Below are 23,261 nucleotides of genomic sequence, written 5' to 3' on the forward strand. Positions count from 1 at the left end.
GATCTTATTTCTTTAACATACATTTTGAAATTCAGATCAAGAATGGTTTCCCCACAATACTTAATTCTGTTCCTGAAGAGTCTTTGTTTTATTTTTCTAACAGTTGATAATCAAAGAAGCTAGGAACAGTGGCAGTGTCCCACTAGCACATGTTCATGTTTGAACAGTCTGCTTTTCTTCCCTTAATTTTTGTCTACTTGGAAAATCTATACCAAATATAGAAATTGAGGGTTTCTGCTTGTCATGTGTTATATCAATAATGCACTATTTACATAAGACCACTGAATCAGTTTCCAAGTTGCATAGAGAACAGTATACTCAGTGCACTAGATGATCCTGCTTAGATGAATAAAATGACATATTATTGGAATCTTGTTATAAGTCTAACTTCAAAAATGTTTTTTCCCCTCTAGCTGCTGCCTAAACAGTTACTAGTCTTTCTTATTCTAGCTTCATTTGCTAATGAAAATTTATAATCTTGGGTGTGTCATAGCAATGCAGTTAAAGAATTACAATTTTAGATACATTAAAATTTTCCCTATCCAAATATGGGTCTCATTTGTTTACAACTTTATTTGTTCCTCCAGTTCCTTTTATTTCCCTGTTTTTCATGTTTTTATCCTAGACTTAACTTTTTAAATGTAATGAGTTGTGACTGTGACACATAGGAAAGACTATAAACAAAGTATCTTCTACAAAAAGACTTAGATTACTTGTTTTTGTATCAGTCTATGAGATTCGTTTTTTAGTTCAGAGATTACAAACACTGTGAACCAGAACCAGGGTCAGACACTCATTTGTTTGAAATCTGGTTTGGACAAGCTATTTAACCTATCCATGGTTTATTTTACTTATCTACTAAACACAGAGAGTTCTTACCCTATAGTACTGTTTTAAGGATTAAATGAGATATTACAAAGTACCTAGAGCTGTCCTAACACAGAGTAAGCACAAATTTTTGTACATATTAATATTTATATCATTGCCAGTGAATCATTCTGTATGAAAGGGTCAAACTGTGGTTTCCTAGAATCTACTATTTCCACTACTAGTCGTATGTTCTATAAGGGCAGGAACTCGGAAGAAACTAATCCAAATGCTCTACATAAAATAGATATTCAATTTCTACTCTGTATATTGAATTAACCTTTCTTAATATCAGCTGGATTGAACATAAGGAAATATATGAAATTAGGCATACTGTCTATGCTAGTCCATTTTTTCAAAATGTATGTTGTCTGATCTAAAACATACTCTGTTCCAGATTTTTCACTACCTGTTTTTGAGCAGACATAAGGTAGAGGTTGATGTTTGTTTAATGTCACAAAGCACAGGCGAATTGGAAAGGATGGAGGGTGGTTTGTTCCAAATAACATCAAGCTGTTGTAAACACTTGCCTTCGGTGGATGCAACCTAAATGAATATTCAAAATTATGTAGGTTTATTGAAATCAAAGTGAGGAAGGAATTAACACCTTTCAAAAAAGGGAGGCCACTTGTGTGATCCAGTGTAGAATTTTTTACTTATGTCAAAGACAAGTATTCAACTGTCATCAAAGCACGCGTGTTCAATACAAAATTAACTGTGAACAGAAAGAAAGCAAAGGAGTAGATGGAACACAGAGCGTAGAGTGATGAGGTGTGCCAGCAGCCCAACATTCAGGCACAAGCACATTTCGATTTTCAGCTGTAGACACACCGCCTGTTCCTAATGCCAACATAGGGATTGCTTATAAAATGAGCACGGAAGCTCCACATACCACGAGGGCCTAGGAAAGTCTAAAACTCAAATTCTTTTTGTCAGGAACCCTGGTTTCTTTTCAACAAACACCTCTCTCTTGGGTTTATATTATTCTGATATCATCAACAAGATTTAAAACCATCAAAGCAAACATTTACAATGGAAATAATAACAACAGAGAACAAACTGACATTTAGTTCTTTATTTTTAAAAGTATGTAAGAGTGTGTGTGTGTGTGTATTCCCTATACCCTAAAACCACACTAACTGCAAAATAACATCTAAATCCAACTTGATTTTGAGCCTTTCCATTTAATTTTTTTGTGTGTGTGTGTGTGAGGAAGATTAGCCCTGAGCTAACATCCATGCCCATCTTCCTCTACTTTATATGGGACGCTGCCACAGCACGGCTTGACAAGCGGTGCATCAGTCTGCGCCCGGGACCTGAACCTGCACACCTCAGGCCGCCGAAGCAGAGCTCGGGCACTTAACCACTATGCCACCGGGCCCACCCCTAGCCTTTCCATTTAATTAATTAACTAAATAACCTGACAAGTGAGCTCTCTATTTCAACACAGCCACTCATTTTTTCACGTCCCACAGTTTTGTTCAAAATAATACTGAAGTAGTTGACGGAAGTTCACAAAATGTACAACACTGCTAAAAGACATTACCATACAATTTAAACTCAGATTATGGTTGAGTTCCCACTTTCATAGAAAATGGGATTGCCTTGTCAGAGCCAGAGTGTAGGAAGGTATGGACAACAGTGGTTAACCAGCAACTCTCAGACTGGAAAGAACTATCCTTCTCTCCTTCAGGCAACATCTGCTCTGATTTATCCTTGAAACAAGTGTGCAGTATGGTGGACCACTACTAGTAATTCTAGTAATTATGATTACATAATCACTCTGCAAGATTCTTAGTTTATTCTACAGTAATCTCCTACTCTACCCATATTATCACCTAGAAACTTTCCTATGAGGCAGGTAAGATAATAAGAGGAAAATAAATAACAATAAAAGCAGTATATATAATGGTAATAATAATAGTTATTATTATTACTATTTTGAGGTGCTTACTATGTGCAAGTTCTACTAAGTGCTTATACATATACTCATTTAATCTTCCTGATAACTAGAAGAGGCAAGTATGGTAATTATCTTTCAAACTCTACAGATAATAAATTGAGGAACTCTGAAGAAAAGGGATAATGCAGAGAGGAGCAGAGTGAAGGAAAATCCTAAGAGTACAGCTATATGGCAGGCCTACAGGGCAACCAGTCCTGACCTGAGCAGAAGGGAGATAAGGAAGGAGGGACGGAGGGAGGAAGAACATGAGACAGGTATTAACTCTAAGAAAACGAAAAAATAATATAAAAAAAGAAAATATCATAGTTCACTAAATGGTTTGGTAGTGAGTAAAATTTATATAGTCAAAACATGTTAACACTGAATATTGATATAACCAAAATTTTAATATGGTTCTCTTGGGAGTATAAGGAAAGAGATTTATAACAGGGCTCAAACCTCATTTTCTATAGTAGGAAGTAAATTCTAAAAGCCAAAAGCAAGACATAGCAGGTGAAGCATGCTATTTAGAAATATGGAAGTAAATAACAGAAGAAAACCAGCCTGAAGAGTTGAAAATGGTTGCCTCTCAAAAGGGGGGGTCAAGGAGGGGGGGCACTGACGATGCCATTATTTTAACATAGCCTTGGGGAACTATGTGACTTTCTAAATGACTGAGGTACTACAAAAGCTTGAAAATTCTTTGTGACCAGGAATGCAACAACTGTATAAATCATACTAAAAAACAAAATAGAGTGGATAAATCAAGGCAGTCCTTTATCTCAACTGTACTTCTGTGGTGAAAACAGGCAGATTTAACCAGTCAGAACCAAGCAAGTTTAAGGACGCCCACAGCAATGGGGCTGAAAAAGGCAGCAAGAAGCTGGAAGATAAATGAAATCGTGCTTGGAATTTCTTATTTTGCCTCAGAAGAAATATATTGATCTTTTGGACTGCTCAGAAACCTAGTATTAAGGGGCAATACTGTAGAGGCTTTAATGGTAATCTTTCTTTAGGGACAGCAGGGGAGTCAACTCAGGAACCAGTCCTGAAGGATCAGAGGACTTCAATAAAGAGATGGCAATGGAGGAAGTGGGTGGAGAAGAGATACTGCAGGCTTCACTGAGGGCATCGTGTCAACCGTACAAAACTTCTGGGGAGAGGACTGACCATAGGGACTAAAGGTACTGTGAGGTGTGAGGGGGCCATGGAATCTACCTTAATATTGCCCTGGTAAATGATTCAAGTATGCATTCTAGGGGGTGATATCACACCCAACGGGGTGAAAATGGGTTCTTAGAGGACAAAACAAACTCTTAGATATTGCAGTGGTTTCTGACTCTCTCAATGGCCACATTTTATAAAAAGATATACAGTAAATGTATGGTATTAAAATTTCATGGGGTAGGAGGTGATTAGGGGAAAAAAGTCTAATAGGCTCATTAGGGGGGCGATAATGAGGAAAATCCAGTTGAGAAACACAGGGTTAAAGGAAAATGTAAGAGGAAAAATAATGGTTGGAGAACTTTGGAACGTAAATTGGTAAAAATTAAGAAGGACCTTACAATTCTGGGTGCATGAGAGAATTTGTGGTTAAAAACCATTTTTAAGGTTAATGTGAGACATCTAATACCATACACCAAAATGTTCTTTAAAATGTTAGAAAAGAACAGTAGATGCCCTCAAATCAAAATTGCTCTAGTCTCTAGATCACTGATTTTAACAAAAGATATTCTCTATTCAATGAATTCCTTGATATCAACCCCAAGCATCTCATTACCTTTTAGAGATCAATAAGTTAAGCTCAAGACAATCAAAAATTCTATTTGACCAATAACTTCCACGTGGTGCCAGTAAAATATCTTCCTCACTTTCTAAATCACTGCTTTGAAGCCACACCTGTACAAGCATTGTTTTCTGCTTTGATTCAGAGCCGAGCCAGTCAAAGGTTTTCACATAAACATATGGTTTCAAGATCTGAGGTGGGAAAAATTCAGGCCCAACTGAGGTCGCGTGCCTTGTCAAAACAGTTCATAAACTTGAGCGTGTGTGTGTGTGATTTAGTGATGCCCAGGTTCCAGAGAAACAGTGTCTCCAACGAGTGCCTTCCACCCAACCATCATCAGAACAAAATTGACAGCATCAGGATGTTGATCTTCTCACGATTATGCCCATGTCAGCACCCTTCAAATCAGATTATTTATTACATTGTAATATTTTTTTAAAGCTACTTCTCATTAGCAAGAAAAATTAGTTGATGCACTTGAACCTCAAGCTCCATGAGGGCAAAACCCTGTCTTCTATCCTCATCACTCTATCTCCAGTATGGAGCAGCATCCTAGCATTAGCAGCTGCTCCATAAATATCTGATGAATGAAAAAATAGAATACATTATCTTCAAGTATGTTTAGCAATATTTCAAGTCCTAGATTTTGTTGTGAAAAGCCTAATAGAGTATAATATTTAGTTATTTTGAAGAGCCTCAGAATAACTGAAGCACTAGAAATCATATTAGCCAAGTAATGGAGAAACTAAAGTCTCGTGTGGCGCATCAAGAGCAGCCCAGGCCAACACACTCTTGTTTATCTACCACACTTTGCACAGAGGCACAGAGCAGGTACTCAATTGTCGATTTCCTAATGTACGCCACAGAATCCCAAATTCGGAAAATTCCTACTTCATCTTCTTCCTTTTTTCCTTTACTTCCTTTTTAATGCATATGTTCATAATTAAGTAAATGAGCATTTACAAAAACAGAATTTTCGAAAACTAGAAAGTAACAAGTTGGTTCTCTCTTATCTATTATTAGAAAAATAGGGTAAAATAGCATTATTGGAAACAATTAAAGCTAGGCATACTCAAGTAAATTTGATTGAATGTGCCACTTTAGTTCACTGTTCTTCAAGTCTATAATCCTATATTTCATTGTAAATTATGTTGTTAATGATGATTTCAATATGGATGTACAAAATAAAAGGCCCTGGTTGAAAGGACAATATGAGATGGGTCTGTAAGTTTTCCTTTTTGCAATAAGGAAAATAAAAGTGACATTGATATTCATTTATTTAGTTAACATTTGTTGAGCGCCTACTCTGGGCCAGGCAGTGTTCTGGGAACTGGAGATTAGCAATTAAATAAAGATTAAATCCTTGCTCTCAGAGACCTCATATTATAGTGGGTGCAAACAAACAACAAATGAAAAAAGAAATAAATGCTATGAAGAAAAAGACAGCAAATTAAGGAGATGATGAATGATAGAAGGGGGTGCTATTTCAGATGAGGTGATCACAAAATGCTGCCTAATCAGATGACATTTGAGGAAAGATCTAAAGTAAGTGAAGAAGCAAGCCGTACAGATTTCTGGATAATGTGTGTTCCAAGTAAGAGAGAATAGTAAGCACAAAGTCTCTGAGATGGAGTGTTTGTTGTATAGACAAAAACAAATTAACAAGGAGTTTTCACTTGTAAAGTAAGTTTTGCCTAAATAGCCTACCTGCATCTCCATCTATGTAAATCTCACGGGTCCTTGAAAGTATCTCTCAAGCAAAATCCCTTGAACTAAGAAGTTCCTGGTATCCCTCCAAAAAGATCTGGCTTCTCCACCCTTTGAATCCCAAGAACAACTTGGTTCAGATAACTCTATTTTACAAGTTAACATAGTTGTAGATTATAAACATATATCTAGGGTCAAGACTTTGCCACTAATTTTTATAACCCTTCTGAACTTATCTGCCTTAAAACAATCTTGTCCAAGCTGCTCAGGAAGTCAACGGCAGCATCTATAGTTGTTATAGGCTTTCCAAAAATTTAAAGAGTCAGTGGACACTACTTCTTTATAGCTTAGTCTGTTTCAGACTTGGAGAACACACAATATGGCACCCTCAGGCTTCTAAAAGATAGGCTGAACGTCATGCTTTGGTTAGTTTTTTTTTTTTTATTTTTTTTTGCTAAAAAGAGGTTGGGGAGCTCTTCATCAGCAGGATTTGGGCCAACTTTCAGTTCTGTAAAGGTGATGTTAATCTTGGTTTATACATGTGACTTGCCCAATATAACTTCTGTTAATATTTCATTTCCTTTGGACTCCTGTAACCAATGGTAAATCAAGTAAAGTAGTCAGGCCGGAGAGTTTCTAGTATCTTTGTTTCTTCTGTCACCACAAGAAAATGGAACATTTGTTTCTCACACATCTGGAAAAGCAGCACATTCCCTAGATCCACCAAGTGTGTTCCTCTATGTCTAAACTTGCAAAGTCGCTTGTAACTATTTCATATAAACAGAACACTGGCCAAGGTACTACAGAATTTCTGTTACATCATAACTTCAACAATATATGTGACTTTCAAAAAGGATTTCAAAAATGGGTTGTCCTGTGTTTGAAAAGAAACAGGAGGGAGCCACATCAAAAACTAAATGCCAGGGAGGAAAAGAATGGTCATATTTAAAGCATAGAATCCATGGAACATATCAGAGACCCCTACCTCTCACATATGTGAAACTTAGAACATTTCTTCATATCAAGTGGCTCATTTTGAGCCTTATTTTAACTTTTCAAAACTTGACTCACTCATTGGATGCAGAAGTGCAAATGTCTGCCATCTAGCGGCCAAAATCAGTATCAGCACTCTAATTTTTCTAGAAAAATAGTCAATTTTTTTTGAGAAAAATTCAACCTAAGCCCCAAGTTTAAGAGGTGGAGGGAAAGTAAAGCTCAGACAGGTCACACATCTAATTGGTCATGCTATTCTAATAGCCCCATCTCCTCTGATGTTGACACCAAGTAGGCGCAGGCCTGTTTAGAACCCACTCCTTGAAAATATGATTCCAGATCCTGTGGATTTTTCACAAAGACATCAGTCCCATGAAGACAGCATCTTGTCTGCTTACTCACCCCTTAATCTCCAGCACCTAGAACAGCGCCTGAAGGAATTCAGGAACTTAATAAATTTAACCAACAAGTGAATGGCCGGTAGAAGAGCTGGAAACAGACCAGACTGTGGATCGCCCACCACAGGAATTCTAAAATTCTAAGGGCAGAATGATTGATAATTTTAATTCTCTTAAAAATTAATATACTACTTTACATTAAATTTGCAAAAAAAAATATTCTTAATTGTATTGTATATGGTTTTCAAAATTTACTCATTTCTAAATCTATTTAGAACATAGAATACTCTTTAATCGATGAGCAAAACAAATTTATGCCCATTTTTTAGAACATTCATAATAATTGAACTATTATGCACATATGCAGCAGTTCTAGATTATTTTATCTTTGTTTTCTGGACATCCTGTCGTTCACGTCAATAATATACGTAATGTAATTGCTCAGAAAGGTAACCCCTAAATATGGCATAACAAACATGCAAAAATACAGTCTGCTTATGCTAGTTCCATGATGTAACTCAAGAAACAAAAAAATGTTGAGGACTGCCTATATTTGAGATAACAATTTCTGTTTTTATACCACCTTGTGAACACTGTTATCCATATTTAAACACACACAACTACCTACTTACATACAGCGAGGTACATTTGATGGAAACAGTTTCATCTTAATTCTGTACTTGAGATCTCAGTCCTTGCTCTATTGTGTTCAAGTTCTAGTGGCAAAGAGCACTCCACCCTTCCTTAGAGTCTGAGAAACACCCTAAACTGAATATGACTCATCTTACCAGAGAGAACAGCCTAAGATAATGTACCCTTTGCCAATCTGGGCTACTAATCTGCTCAGAAAAAACAGAAAATGTTTCTCTTCAACCTCTCTCTCTCTCAATCTCTCTCTCTTTCTCTCAGTCAATCTCTCTCTCTGTGTTAATTTTCAATCAGTGGGTCTTAAAATTTAGCAAGCAGAAGTATCATTCAAGGCATTTATTGAAAATGCAGATTGACCAACGCTGACCCTATGCTGATTCAGTTGGTCTGGCTTCAATCCCCAAGACTACATTTTTAACAACCTCTCCAGATGATTCTGGTGCCTGTGTTCCTGGGCCATGGTTTTAGAAACATCACCATAAATCCCTGTGATGGAAACCTTTCCAGTGGTTACAAGAAGCCCTCAGGAGAACTGGCTGATAACCAACCACTTCAAAAGCACTGGCCATTAGAACTAGTTGGCGAGAGGAGCCATAATTTGGAGGATGTTATCTGAAAGGACCAAACCTCTCAAAATGTTACGGTCACCAGTGTAACCACTGTATCCACAGAGACACCCCTCCAGGCAAGTGAAACTCTGAGTCTGACCTGGGATAATTCTATTATATTCTGAATAATACTCATCAAGAACTGCCTACTGTTTACTAATATATAAACTATTTTGTCATTATCAAGTTACACTGAAAACTGCTAAACCTCACATTTATTTTTCCCTCCAAAAGGAATAGTAAGAGGAACTCACTCAACAACAAATACATAATGAGAGTACATTACGTGCAAGCACTGCTTCAGGTCCTTGGGATATATGAGTGAATAAAAGGTAACATAAAAGTCTCCACCCTTACAGAGATCTAAAGCATCACTCAATTTAGTGAGCTTCTCATTCAGATTTTACAATGTGTAAAGCCCTAGGTATAGAGCAGTAAATAACGCACGGCTCCTGATGAGAAGCTCAAAATCTAAAGGAAAAGACTGTTATTTACATAAATTATTCTAGTGCAAACAAGTATGGCAAATGTTAAAACAGACATGAGAGTAATACACTAAAGGAGCACGGGGATTGAAAAGATGAATTTTCTTGAAGAAGGCAGGCCTCCAAATATTTGTAGGACTGCTAACAGCCAAAGGGAGGCTGGCACACTTCAGGAAGCAGGGAGGGTCTTGACAGAAACCTAGAGGCCGGACAGTGGAGGCACATCCAAGAATCCCCAAGCAGGCTGATGTGGCTACAGTGCCTCAGCAGGAGGAGGAAAGGAAGATGGAACTGAAAGTTATGGAGAGTGAAACTGTAAATGATTTTGATCTCATTACAGAATAGGTAAAAGCAAAAAAAGACTGAAAGCAGAGAGACAAGTCAGAGGCTAATGGAACTGTGCACAGGGGAGACGGGAGAGGCCTGTATCAAGGAAGTGGTAGTGGGAATAGAAGGCAAGGAATTGATGAGATAGTTCAGGAAAATCCATTAAGATTTAGAGACTGCACGTGGAGAGTGAGAGTATAAGGGAAATACAGATTCGGAGGGTTTCAGTCTGAGATCCTAGGATGACTGTCATGCAATCAACTAATATAGGAAAAGTAGGATATTCAGGAGAAAGGTGATGGGTTCCAATGTCCAAATGGAATATTAGCGGTACCTGATTGATATTCTTCATGGGAATGCCTAGCAGAGTGCCATAAATGGATATCCAGCACTCAAGAAGATGTGTGAGACTGGAAAACTGTGTACTGACACTTGAAGCCCTAAGTGCAGCCAAAACCACTGAGAGTGAGAATGGAGTGAGAAAAGAGGCGAGTTGATGCCTGGGAAGAGATTTAGCTGGAAATAACAGAGAAACCTAGACATGGAGTCAAAAGATCCAGGCTTATTAATTTTGTGGCCTTGGGTGAATCATTCAACATCTTGGGAACTCGGTTTCTCAAATATAAGATATAAGATGTAGAAATATTCTTTATATAAATATTCTTTATATAATTTCACTAACTCAGACTGCAAAAGTCTCATACAGCTTCAAAGTTTTAGCCCCTTTATCATCTGGCATTCTACTTTTAATTCTTTCCTTCATAAGACATAACCAGCTTTGCTGGCAACTCCAGGTTCTCCAAACATACTCCTGTCCTCCACTACCCAGGAAAATGATCTTCCAGAATTCTACCACAATACTGACTTTTTTAAAGAAATAACAAATATGGTAGCAATAACAAGCATTCATCATCATTAGGAGTTCTCTCTCCAAAATTCTTCCAAGAATATTGATTTGACTTCTTTGGAATTTTCTTTTCAACAAATGCCTTATTTTGTGCCTTCACTTATCGGCATTCTAAGACACAGTTCATAGGACTTTTTTTTTTCCACACTTCTTCTCTCTAAATTGTTGTTTTATTAAATATATAAAAAGATTTTTTGTTAAGTTTTTGTTAAAGATTTTCTATGTTTTTTTATTCTAAGCTTATATTCATTCATGAAACAAAAACTAATATACATCTGTGTGTTAGATAAATAAATACGTCCACGTTCAGCATTCAAAATGAGTCATCTGTTCTCTACAGATCTAAAGAATGTGAAAGTTTAAATTTCAATATAAAACTCAGCTATCTGAGAGTGCATGTCATAAACATGATGATTCTAATCTGGCATCAAAGATGAGTGACCACTACGCCTTTATCAGTCCATCGGCCAACATTAGCCTGAAGGTACGAGAACAGCTTGTGCCTTCTGGGGCAGTATTTGCGTCTTACTCTTACAAATCCAAAGTGTCTAGTACACTCCTAGAGGCAGAGAAAGTGCTGAATACAGAGATGTTTAACTGATCAGAAATTCAAAGCCAACATATTTCTATATTGCTGGACGACTTTAAGTGGACTGAATTTTATACAGTGAAATCAGTCAATCTTTTGAAACACACTGCAGATTTAAAAAACAGGGAGACAGATTTACATTTAAAGTGAGGTTGCAAAAGTCTATTATTAACCCAGTTTTGTATAAAATAAATGTGAGGATGTATATAGAAAAATACCAAGGGATTATGCATCAAATCGTTAACTACAGTTATCTTTGGGGGCACTGGGTCATGATGGACTTTTACTTTTGACATAATATATTTCTGCAATGTTTGAATTTTGTGTAATCTATATTACTTTTATAATGAGAACACAGCATAAACACTGTATTTACATAGTTTATATGTCAATGTCTATATTGAGCATTTATGGAGAAGACTCCGTCCAAGGTACTTTAGGGCAATAAGGACAAATGAAACACGGCATCTTACTTCAAGGATTTCATACTCTAGTATTTGAATAATTTACATACATACATACACGCACACACAAAAAGAAGAGTCAATGTGATCAGTAATAAAACTGAGAATCTGATAAAGTACTAAAAGATGAATTCATAGTGAGTGTCCTTTCAAGCAGTCCTTGACCAATTGCTAAAATTCAGACCCATGAGGATGTGGCAGACAGGGCGTTCTAAAGGGCAAATGAGAATACAGGAAAGTCATGAAAATGGCAAAGCATATACGGAACCGCAAGTACTGAGGGCAAAGGGGAAGGTGACCTTGAGACTTGAGACTGAATTTAAAATGTAAATCCAAGCCATGGAACAAGCCAAAAGGCTAGCTGAATGCTGATGTGAGAGATTTTGTTGTTATTCAATAGGTAATAGAAGAGGATGTCAGAAGAAGTCGTTTGGGGATAGAAGGTACGTGATCTGATTTGGTCTTCAATAAAAGTAACCTGCATAGAATGGATTAGAAGCAGATCATCTGGGAAGCTCAGAGGCTCTAAGAGGAAGGTGTAAAGATGTGACCTGTACCAGCATCTGTATCCCCTGGACTTGTTAGATATGCAGATTCTCAGGCCCCACCCTAGACCTCCTGAATCAGAATCTGCCTTTCAACAAATCCGTATGGGATTTGAAACACATTAAAACTGGAAAAGAAATGAATTAGGGTGTTGGTAGTAGGAAAGAAAAGAAGCCAAGAGGTTTGAGCTATTACTTGGTTGAATTATTACAATTTGGTATCTGACTAAATGTGAGAGGTAATGGAAGAGAATAAACCAAGATTACTCAGAAATTTTGACCTGTAGGATGGTCATGCTATTCCTAGGAATAGGAAACCCCCAGGGGAGCAGGATGAGGAAGAAGCAGACGAAGGCTGTGCTATCCAACAAGCTTATGGAAATGCTCTTTCCAGAAGCCAAGCCGATGAAATGGGTGTGATCCACACTGAAGGGTATTGGAAACCCTGAAAATAAATGAAGTTACAAAAAAGGAGGAGGGGCCGAGAAAAGGGAGTCAACCAAGGATAAATTCTTAGAAAGCTACACACTGCTTGGGAGATATAGCAGGCGGGGAAGCTGGGAGGAGGAAGAGGAATCAGAGGAGAGGGGGCCAGGGAAATATGATGCTTTGAAAATTAAGACAGGTTAAAGGCATTGCTAAGAGATTAAAGGGGATACTGAGGAAGGACCACTTGTTTTGTGACTAAGAGGTTACAGGTGCCCTTTGGCAGAGTGGTTTCTGTGAACCTGGTAAGGATGGAAGCCAGGGAGCAAAAGCTTAGAGTCAGACGGTAGTGAAATTAGGGGAGTGTGGGTGCTATTCACTGAGCGTAAATGAAAAGGTTAAGAATGAACATGAAAATTTAGGAGGAGCACAAAAGACCAGGTTGAATTAACTTTAACCTACTGAACTTTAAAGATTTTCTTATGGAAGAAAGATCAGAAGTATTTTCAACATAACTCTTAGAATTATTAGGAAGGCAAACCATCACAGTGAGTAAGAATTAGATTTTTGGCTCAATATAAGGAGGATCTGCCTCTCTCTGCTCTCTGAAAATAGAATAAGCCGCCTTGTGAGCATTAATTTCTCAAAGCATGCAGACGACACAGTTTGATGAACACCAATATTGGAATCACAAAGTAGAATGCTGTTCATTGATGACATCTGTAATGGGCTTAATGGTGGCCCCCAAAAAGATATGTCCACGTCCTAATCCCTGAAACCTGTGAATATTACCTTATAAGGTAAAAGACATGATAAAGTTAAGGCTCTTAAAAGGAGGAGCTCATCCTGGATTTTCTGAGCGGGCCCTAAATGCAATCACATGTATCTTTGTAAGACAGACACACAGACGAGGGGACACACAGACAGAAAAGGAGACAATGTGACCACAAAGGCAGAGACTAGGGGCAGTAGCAAGTCAAGGAATGTAGACAGCTACCAGAAGCTGCAGGGGCAAGGACGGTTTCTCCCCTAGAGTCTCTGGAGAGAGTGTAAGCCTGCCAACACCTTGATTTCAGACTTCCAATCTCCAGAACTGTGAGAGAATACATTTCTGTTGTTTTAAGCCCTGGGGAATTAATATAACGTCTAACATCACCTTCCAACTCTGAGATTTCTTGAGCTGCTCTCACCTTATGTTGATTATATACTCCTGGAAGGCAGAGCCCTGGACTCATCCTCCTGTGTATCCAAAAAAGAATGCCCTCGGTGCCTGGCATCTTCGATAACACTGACAGCGAGAGTTACCACCGAGATATACAGCCATGTGTATAAGTGAAAAGCAGAGATAGATAGACTTATTCTACTCAAGTAAGTATTTATTAAAATTTACCTATCATATCTCTCATGAAGTTAACTTTGGAGAGAATCATATATACTACCTGGGTTATCTTTGTCAAATTCAGTATTAAAGATAATGAGTACAATCAGAATGCAGAGGAGGGACATGTGGCTTGTAGTTGCTGAGATAAGCTGTCAGTTTCTTATAATTTAATGAAAAATTCATCATAGGGAAAGCAGGGTGATAGCTGCACTCAAGGAAAGCTGAAAAAGGTTAGCTAGCTCTTGTGTGATGAGAAGGATTTTGGGGTAAGGAGGGAATAAAGGAGAATGTTCCATATAAAGGAACATTGTGGCAATTCCCGATTTCCTTCATGCCTCCTTTCCCACAAGATAATGCATGTGCCATGTTATTATGCATGTGAAAAATCATAGGCAAAGAAGACAGGAGGGTCTTTGCACCCTTTTCATGTATGAGAACTTTCTTCCAATGCAAATGATTTGAGGGATCTTCACAGGAGAGAAGTTGCGCTTTTAGACTGTTCTGAACTAAAAAAACACTGGAAATCCCAAAAAATCTGTGTTTAATAACACTTTTAAATTAATATACACAGATACATATAGACACAGAGAGACAGATATATACATATATACAGATAGATAGAGAAATGCATAGAACCCAATAATACTTGAAATTTATATAGATTCTTGGAGTCTGCAAAATACTACTAGATTTGGGTCCATTTAAGGTGCAAGCTGACCGGCCGGAACTTCAAATGGCTATGGGCAAGAAGTGGTGCTTAGTTAAGCAGTAACTAGGTTTCTCCCCAGACTGGGTCCCATGAGCAATTCTAGCGGGGGAATCTACTCCAAAGTGCTAAGTTGAAAAATACGGACAGAGGCTGTCAGCAGATCCCTCTTCCTACTGCTTACTGACAGGATACTTTTGTATGAATCTAATTCCATGGCCACAGCTACCTGTGACAAGTTAGAAGATTTCAGCAGAAGAACAGGAAAGCACCTCACAACCATAAATGTACGGTCCTTTGCAGCAGACATCTGGAACAGGCTGGTAATATTTTAGTTGGGTTTAACTTCTGAATTTTATCGGAACAGCAGTAGTGGAAGGATATCCTGCCTGACCCAGGACGTCTACACTAACACCACTTCCTGCAGGAGAGGTGACTGGAGGTAGAACATGTCACGGCTCAGCTGGTGTGCCCAATTTCAAGGGAATGCTGGGGACAGGAAATACGCTAGGGCTCTGCTAGAACAAATGACCTAATGAAGGCTTAATTCTGGGGTGGATAGTCAGTAGCTCAAATTACAGTGGCCAGGAGGAGCGTGAAGAACTGAGATTTGATCCTGCCAGCAACGGCACACAGGCAGATTTTATTTGTCAGGTGGAACTTGGCAGCACAAGTCTCCAGGGAGAAACGACACACTGTCAAGAGGGTGGCTGTGCCTTAGGTCTAGGGGTCTGTCCACTTCAGGGTTGCATCGGAGCCCGAGAAGAGAAAGAATGGAGTCTTGCTCCTGGAGAGAAGTTCTTGGCAAGGGTGAGGCTAACTGTCAAGGTCATAGCTCAAGTCTTTCCAGGCAGGACTTCAGTCTAGTACAAAAAATGCAAACTGAAAACATGAGAGAAGACTAGTCTTATGAAATGTCAAATACAACAAGAGTTAGAGAAACTGAGGCCAGCCGGGCATGGGAATTACTAGAGCTCACTAGGGTTAGGGCAGGTAAACCCATCTCAGACTCCCTTCTTCTGTGCAGTGCACTGGTTGAAGAATCAGTAAGTCCAGCCCCCAGGTCTCACGCAGAGCAGGGCTGGGGAAGGCAAGAGCTCAAAGCCCACAATGCATTGCCAACTACTGTTTATCTAATCGTATTTAGTCATTTTCTACCACCTTGTTTCTCCTCAAAGTGTTCATCTTCTAGCTGGCTTCAGGATGAGCTGGCACAATCAGTGAGAAGAAGATGGCAGTGGCTCAGATATTCCTTCTGTTGGCTTGCTGTCATCACCAGTGGATCCCAGGTCAGTGTCAATGTGGAAGGTGCAGCCTTAGCAGAAGTCTAAGAAGGTGCACGCCAGCCAGAGTACTTGGCCCCCAGGAGTGTGTGAGCAGGAAATTTCAACAGGTGAGAGAACAAAATTGCCAGCCTGAAGGGGAGAGCCTGCCAGGGGCTGGGGAATCTACAAGCTGCCAAAACTTCTGGACAAAAAGGAACACACAGCAGCCAACTACTGAGCCAGAGGGACACCTACACACTGGCTCTCCGTGCTCCAAGTCAAGGAATATTAAGACGCCTGTGGGTCCCAACTGTGCACTGCATTTTAGCGTGCTTTCCAGACTGTTCAACAAGCACTTGCACATGCATCACGCCTTTGGACTCTGAAAACCACTCTGCAATGTGGACAGGGCAACTGCTACCATCTCCATTTGTACACTGGGAAAGAAATGCTTGAGGAAGGAACACAGTTCTCATACAAGGCCCATGATGATTCAACATTTTCAATAACTTCATGGCAACAAAAGGGTCTTCATTTCTTTGCGTGAAGACAATGCTAATGCAGATCTATACTGCCAAGGATATGCAACTTTTAGGGAATGGAGAAGTCTAACAGAGCCCTCCAGATGCTGGGTTTACAACTGAAAGGGGGTGCCTTTTGCTCCTGCACAGCCTTTCTGTGGTGTGCTGGTGGAGCTCTGGAGACGTGCAGGGACTCTGATTTAGGATTCAAAGAGTATACTTTGAATTTGATCTGTACAAAAACCACTTCCTTAATGGAGAAGATAGAGTTTGTCAGATACAAGAAATTAACTTCCAATTTGACTGGATTTGCCTCCTGTCAAATTCATTAGATGATCTCTTCACACTTTTCCCCTAAAATCAACACTTTCCACTGAGGTTGAAATTCTATTCCAAAGTTCTGTTAAGACTAATCACCAGGATGAGGACTCCACTGGACTGAGATTGATGGGTGAAAAATCTTGCGGAAGCTTCAGTGCCATCACATCCAGGGAAGCACTGCAATCAAGTGCTGAGTATAATCATTTTATTATGCTGAGTAATTTTTTTTAAATAACCATGGTGGAGGCATTTGATTAATTTTTTATTTGGAGCTGTATATGCCTGTTTGATATTCTTCTGCAAGAAAAACGTATTTTAAATTCACAAAGATATTGTATACAATAAAACATTTCCAGTTACTCACTGATACTTCAAAACCACAATGCGAGGATAATGCTATTAGTCATAATCTATTATGATATAAAATTAGGTTCCATAAGTGAAGGACAGACGCATCTGTCTGCATACCGATCAGAGCCTCCATCTTCCTATGATTCACAGCTCATTCATCTCATATCTGAAGTGCCACTACACCACAGCTGTTCCCAATATAAACTTCCCCGCACTGCAAACAAGACCCAGTTTCTTAATAGTTACACTGACACCGTCCAGGCCATTTAGGAGTAAGCAACTAATTCTGCCAATGTTAACAAGTTTATTAGGCAAGAACAATATGTTGGCTTGGGAAATGATAGAGGAAATTTTAGGTAAAAATCTGAAAACATTTATTACTTTACAATTTGCAAATACACAAGGCAACTTTACTTTTAATCAGAGCATTTCATTTTCTGTCTATTCAGTTTACTGGTGTGGATCCAAGATAGTCTAGTTCTGTGAATTTCACATTTTTCCCAGGCTCATTTTCAACAGGTTGCCTGCAATTAAAAGCTAAAGTATCACTAAAAGAAGTTCATATTTTTACACACTGTAGATTAAAATAACAAAAAAAGTACTTTTTGTACGAAAATAAATCGTCTGTCTTTATAAGGAAAAGAAAACGAGACGGTGCACCCTCAAGAACTTTGAAGTATGCCTAAATAATCTGGGGAAATAAATAATACTTTTGAAGTGATATTTACTTTTTTTCCCCAGGAAGAAAAATAAGATAATATATATTCACACATTTCTCTAAACTCTAAATAAGTTTAAACATAGGTTTAATGGAGAACTGATCTTATTATTGTAACACTCTCAATCTTTCTCTAAACCCTGACCAATTCCACACACATGCTTTCCCTTTTCCCAAATTACACTTTTCTTTTGCAATAATTTTTCATGCAAAAGATATACATTGTGAAAGACTTTTTCAAAATCTACCTTTTATCTCATTTTCTTTTTTAACTGTCAAGGCCATTTGAATAAATACTTGCTGTTATTTAAAAAACAGAGTTTCAACACTGCTATTTTCATATTAAATTTAACCTTAGAGCACCCCCCAAGCCTATAGAAACAGTCTAAATCTGACCTGCAATGTAATTAATTTTAAATTAGTAACTTAAACTACAGTTATATTTCCATATGGAAACCCATTTCAAAAATAACGTACTTTCTAACTCAACAATAGCTGATTACATATTAAGCTAAAACAAACTACATACACAAAGTCTAAAGATAGGTTATTCAGTGATAGGAATGTAGGATCTCCCACATTGCTGGGGCATATTGAATGCATACTGGAGAGGCAGGCACGTTCTATGTATACTTAGCAATACCAGCTCCTGTAACAAGAGGGTGCACCCAACGCCATATCTATCCCACCACACGGGGAACAGAAAGACCTCTGTGTTTTTTATTAATATCCTACTGCCACAATCCTGTCTACGTGCACGTATTTGTTCTAGGTTCGGCCCTCTCCTTTCTGAAGTGTATATTCTTATCCAGGGTCTCCCCCGTAAGTAAATACAGGGGCATTGTTTTAAACACAAGAAATAGTGATGAATGTTTCATGCAATATCATGATCTCACAACATAAAATTTGGGACTACATAATCAACATATACACTTTTTAAACAAGATTGTTTTTCAAATAGTAACCTCGAAAGACCCAAAATGGGGGATTAGTCTCGTTGGAACTCAGAGGCCAAGAGAGAAATGAAAGGTCTGTGCAAAGCATACCGTGAAATAACCAGTGTCCTTAACAACACAAATGCTCTGATAAATACATTTACCTCCTAAGGAGAGCCGTCCTTTCACATTGCAAACATGGACAGCGGGAGGAAAACATATCCTTACAGCCACCGGACAGGTTGAAATAACACTTGCAGACAAACGAATGTTTGCATTCTTGAAATCGGTCCATATGCATGCAATTCTCAAACCTCTGCTTCCTCTATCACTTCCAACCTGCGTGCTAGGAGAGTCGCACACACGCACACGCACGGCTAACAGGATCACAATTCCAACACGCACAGCGCTAAGTAGACAAGTGAATTCTGCTGCTCGAGTCAACTGGCCCCCTGCCCCCCACGATTTAAAAACACGCAGAAATTAACCCAGCTGTAAGGAGGCTGTGCTGGGGGAGGGTTCCAGAGAGGAGATCCGGCGCAGTTCAACGCTGCCGCTCCGAGAGTGTAGACTCTCCCTCGGTCAGTAAAGACGGGCACCCGGGCTACGCACCTTGGCCCAGGTGTTACACCAGGTACCAAATTTGCCTCTTCGGCCCCTGAAATGCAATCCGAACAAGCGGCCCCGCTGGCAGGTTGGCGGGTGTCTGCCTTAGCCTTCTTAAAAGCGTTAGGAAATCAAATGCGGGAACCCGCACACGCACAACACACACGCGCGCACACAAGCACCCGGGCCGAGCAGCGCCTCTTGTCGGGACACTTCGTGCCTCGGAACCTGCTTTCGGGGGAGAGAGAACCCAAGCGAAGGAGAGCCGGGTGGGGCGTCCCAGGCTCTCTCCCCGCCACCGCTCCTATTATTCCCGTCTCTTTCCCGGCGCTTGGTGTCACCTCAACATTCCCCACCCTCAGTCCCAGAGCTCCAACTCCGCACCAGATCGCGCTCTCTCCAGGTTCAAGCGCCCCACCACCACCACCAAATCGACAGACCAGCTCTTTCCCCCCTCGCCAGTACCCTCTTTAAACTCCCGCAAGCAAAGACATTTCCTACCCGCGCTGAAAACTTTTTCCTCCTTTCGCAACGCGATAAGGCAAGAAACCAGGTCAGCCTCTACCGCCACCCGCTTTGCCCAGCGCCCGGGTGGCGGGCGCCGTCCTTACCTGGCCGCTGCGCTCCAGGTGGCCGTCCCAACGCAGGTTGTTCGCTCCTCCCCGATGCGCGGGGGGCGCCCGGTCCACCTTCCCTTCGTCGCCTCCTGCTCGGCGTTCAGGGAACGAGAGTCCTAAGACTGTGCGCCCATGCCCGGAGCCGCCCTTCGGCTCATCGCCCGTCTTTCCAGAAGCGGTGCTGCCGCGCCGGCGAACTGACGAGGAGCGTGGGGATCCGGGATGGCACCGAGTTGCTCCACGGTGTGCGCTCCCGGGTCCGAGAGCGCTCCGGCCGCGGGCAGCTGCGACCGCGCGTCACATGCCGCCTCCGGGCAGTGGCCGCGGCACCTGCCCAAGAGGCAGCGCTCCGGGCTCCGCACTGCCGCCCCCGCGCCTCCGGCTCCCTGCACGCTCTGGCCCTTTCTGTTCACCTCCTTTTTTCTCTCTTTCCCCCGTCACTTTTTTTTTCCTTCTTCTTCTTTCCGTCTCCTCCTTTATCTTGTATTCTCTTTTCCCAAAAGCTGACACCACGCGCTCCAAGTGGGAGGAGGGTCTTTCCCTCCTCACGAACTCTTCCTCTGCCTGGTGGTGGCGGTCGTGGCTACCGCTCGCCGCTCCTCCTCCCCTTCCTCCTCCGCTCCTCCTCCTCCTCCTCCCAGGGCTGCGAGCGCTGGTGTAATGCACAAGCTGCCTGGTTGAGACCCAAACCTGCCCGGCTTCTGAGCATGCCCAGTTGCCCTGCTGGCGCTTCGCTCAACTCCCTCGTGCCGGCTCTAATCGGCGTTCTGTGCCTGGCAGGGGGCGAGGGAACCGAGCTGTGGGAGAGCCCAGAGCGCCCCAGGGTGGGCTCGCTGAAGGCGGGAGACTCAGCCGCCCAGACCGGCCACACGTGTCCCCAAATTGTGCCCCCGTGCTTCAAGGACAAATTTTGTTGGTTAGTTAGTTTTGCTGCGTTCTCTTCTGAATTGGTTTGCTTGGCCTGCTTAGAAGGATTGGAAGGAAGTGGATTCTTGGGCACAACTTATTGGTGAAAGAACCCCAGCTCAGTTAAAATGTACGACTCCGCTGAAAACCTTTCCCTAGAGTGCAGCCTGATGCATTTATTTTTTGACATCTGGTGAGAGTCTCTTCACGCAGAACAATGTAGTAGAGAGGACCTCTTGGCTTTTCCGCCTCGAACTTTACACCTTAGGAGTAAATGAGACGAACATGTATGAAAAAGACAGGCGCGCGTGCACACGCGCACACAGTTTTTTAAATTAGAAAATAAAAGATATGATCTTGCTAGCTAGACTTTTAAATTTCATATATAACCCCTATATAAAGAAGGAAAAAGTGGGAAGATCCCAAAGTTGCAAAGATATCAATGAGGCTCTCCTCAGCACTCTGAAGGTTTTTAAAGAGTAAGTAAAGACTATAGGAGAATCCCATAAGGAAGGACAAGACAATAGTGATAACACTGAGAAAAAGAAAAAGAAAAAAGATTTAGAGCAGAGCATGAAATAAAACTTTTAACAATACTAAAAGAGGTAAAATGATTTTGTTAATTCTATTTGGAGCAAGAAAATGAACAGGAAAAGATAGCTCTTCTTTGAGAAAATAAGTAATGTTAAGAGAAGAGAGAAATATAAGTATATAAATTCCTTTCTGAGTCTATATATTTTCTTCTAGGTAGAGCAGTCTTTAGGAGAGAAGGGACTAAACATTGCTTGGAGAGAATTGGGGTCACAGTTGGAGAAAAGCCAGTGAGAAAGCATGTGGCTGCTTAAATTCAAATATCCACGCTCAGGTGAATTACTCGCAGAATACTGGAATGATAATAACACTGTTGATACAGTAGCCATCTTGTTTGGATACCTGTCAGATCGAAATATAATAGTTGCCTTCATATATTTCTCTAATCTTCAAAACAAACATTCAAACAAGTATTTTATCCCCATTTAATCAAAGAGAAGGACAAAAATTTAAAGGACTAAGTAAATTGCCTATTACATAGCTAGTAAGAGGATTATGAATTCAAATTTAACGTATCTTTCCCGTTACATAAAATTGCTATTTGCCTGTGGGAACAGGGGTATGTTTCATCATATTTGGTAAATCCATAAACAACAGACAAGGGGCCAGAAGAATGCGCATATAGAGATTTTCTGTTTTTTTTTTTTTTTAAAGGTAGATTCTGTTATCTATACAGTGATTAAGTTTGAAATAGAGCCCTGGAAATATTCTAGAGAAGATCATGAAATAAGTAATTTGTCAGTAACCAGGAAAAAAAAGGAAACAACTATAATTTAGTAAAAATATCTTACCAGACTAACTTCATTTCTCTTTGTAAGTAGCCACTAAACTCATACATATGGCATTTCTTGATTCTGGCCAACCTTCCCATTATCTTTATGGACAAAGTAACTGTAAATTGTACGTTAATATTGAACAAATTCAAAACTAACAATTTTGACAGAGTTTTTCCAAGTGTCATGTACGTAGATTCATGCTGGACGGGAGTAAGGTATTTGATTCTGAGCTTGGTACTCTATTGTTCAGCAGATTTATCAAATTACATTTAAGAGGAAAAGATAAAAGGAGTACTTATTAGAGTTGAATATGAACAAAAGTAGGGGCAGTGCTAATTTATAAGACACCCGATTCAGAACCCAAAGAGTGCTTTACTTGGATACTGATCTAAAACAAAGGAGATAAACTAGAGATAAAATGCATTTTGAAATCCTGCATTTTAGGTTTTTTTTTGTGTGTGTGTGAGGAAGATCAGCCCTGAGCTAACATCCATGCTAATCCTCCACTTTTTGCTAAGGAAGACCGGCTCTAAGCTAACATCTATTGCCAATCCTCCTCGTTTTTTTTTCTTTCCCCAAAGCCCCAGTAGATAGTTGTATGTCATAGTTGCACATCCTTCTAGTTGCTGTATGTGGGACACAGCCTCAGCATGGCCGGACAAGTGGTGCGTCAGTGCGCGCCGGGATCCGAACCTGGGCCGCCAGTAGCGGAGCTTGCGCGCTTAACTGCTAAGCCACCGGGCGGGCCCTTTAGGTTTGGTTTTTAGAAAAACAAAAAATCAACACAGAGTAAGCACAGGATTTATTCACTTATTCACTTATTCAATGAGACTTTGGTTATGGACAAGACAGCTAATAACACACTTATGCTTTTA

The 23,261-nt window shown here is 40.2% G+C and overlaps 1 protein-coding gene across 5 annotated transcripts in view; it reads right to left on the reverse strand.

The window, feature by feature from the left end:
- Window positions 1-20,654, reverse strand: part of CHRM3 (cholinergic receptor muscarinic 3) — a 473,044-nt gene extending 452,390 nt beyond the window's left edge. For all 5 annotated transcript variants that reach the window (XM_087431902.1, XM_087431900.1, XM_087431901.1 and 2 more), the window contains exon 1: window positions 20,108-20,654. The gene's annotated coding sequence lies outside the window, so the exon portion shown is untranslated. The remainder of the gene's footprint in view (window positions 1-20,107) is intronic.
- Between the last annotated feature and the right edge of the window lie 2,607 nt (window positions 20,655-23,261).

The sequence above is a fragment of the Ceratotherium simum genome, chromosome 6 (assembly GCF_057802395.1).
Source record: "Ceratotherium simum simum isolate JZ-2026a chromosome 6, ASM5780239v1, whole genome shotgun sequence".
NCBI lineage: Eukaryota > Metazoa > Chordata > Mammalia > Perissodactyla > Rhinocerotidae > Ceratotherium > Ceratotherium simum.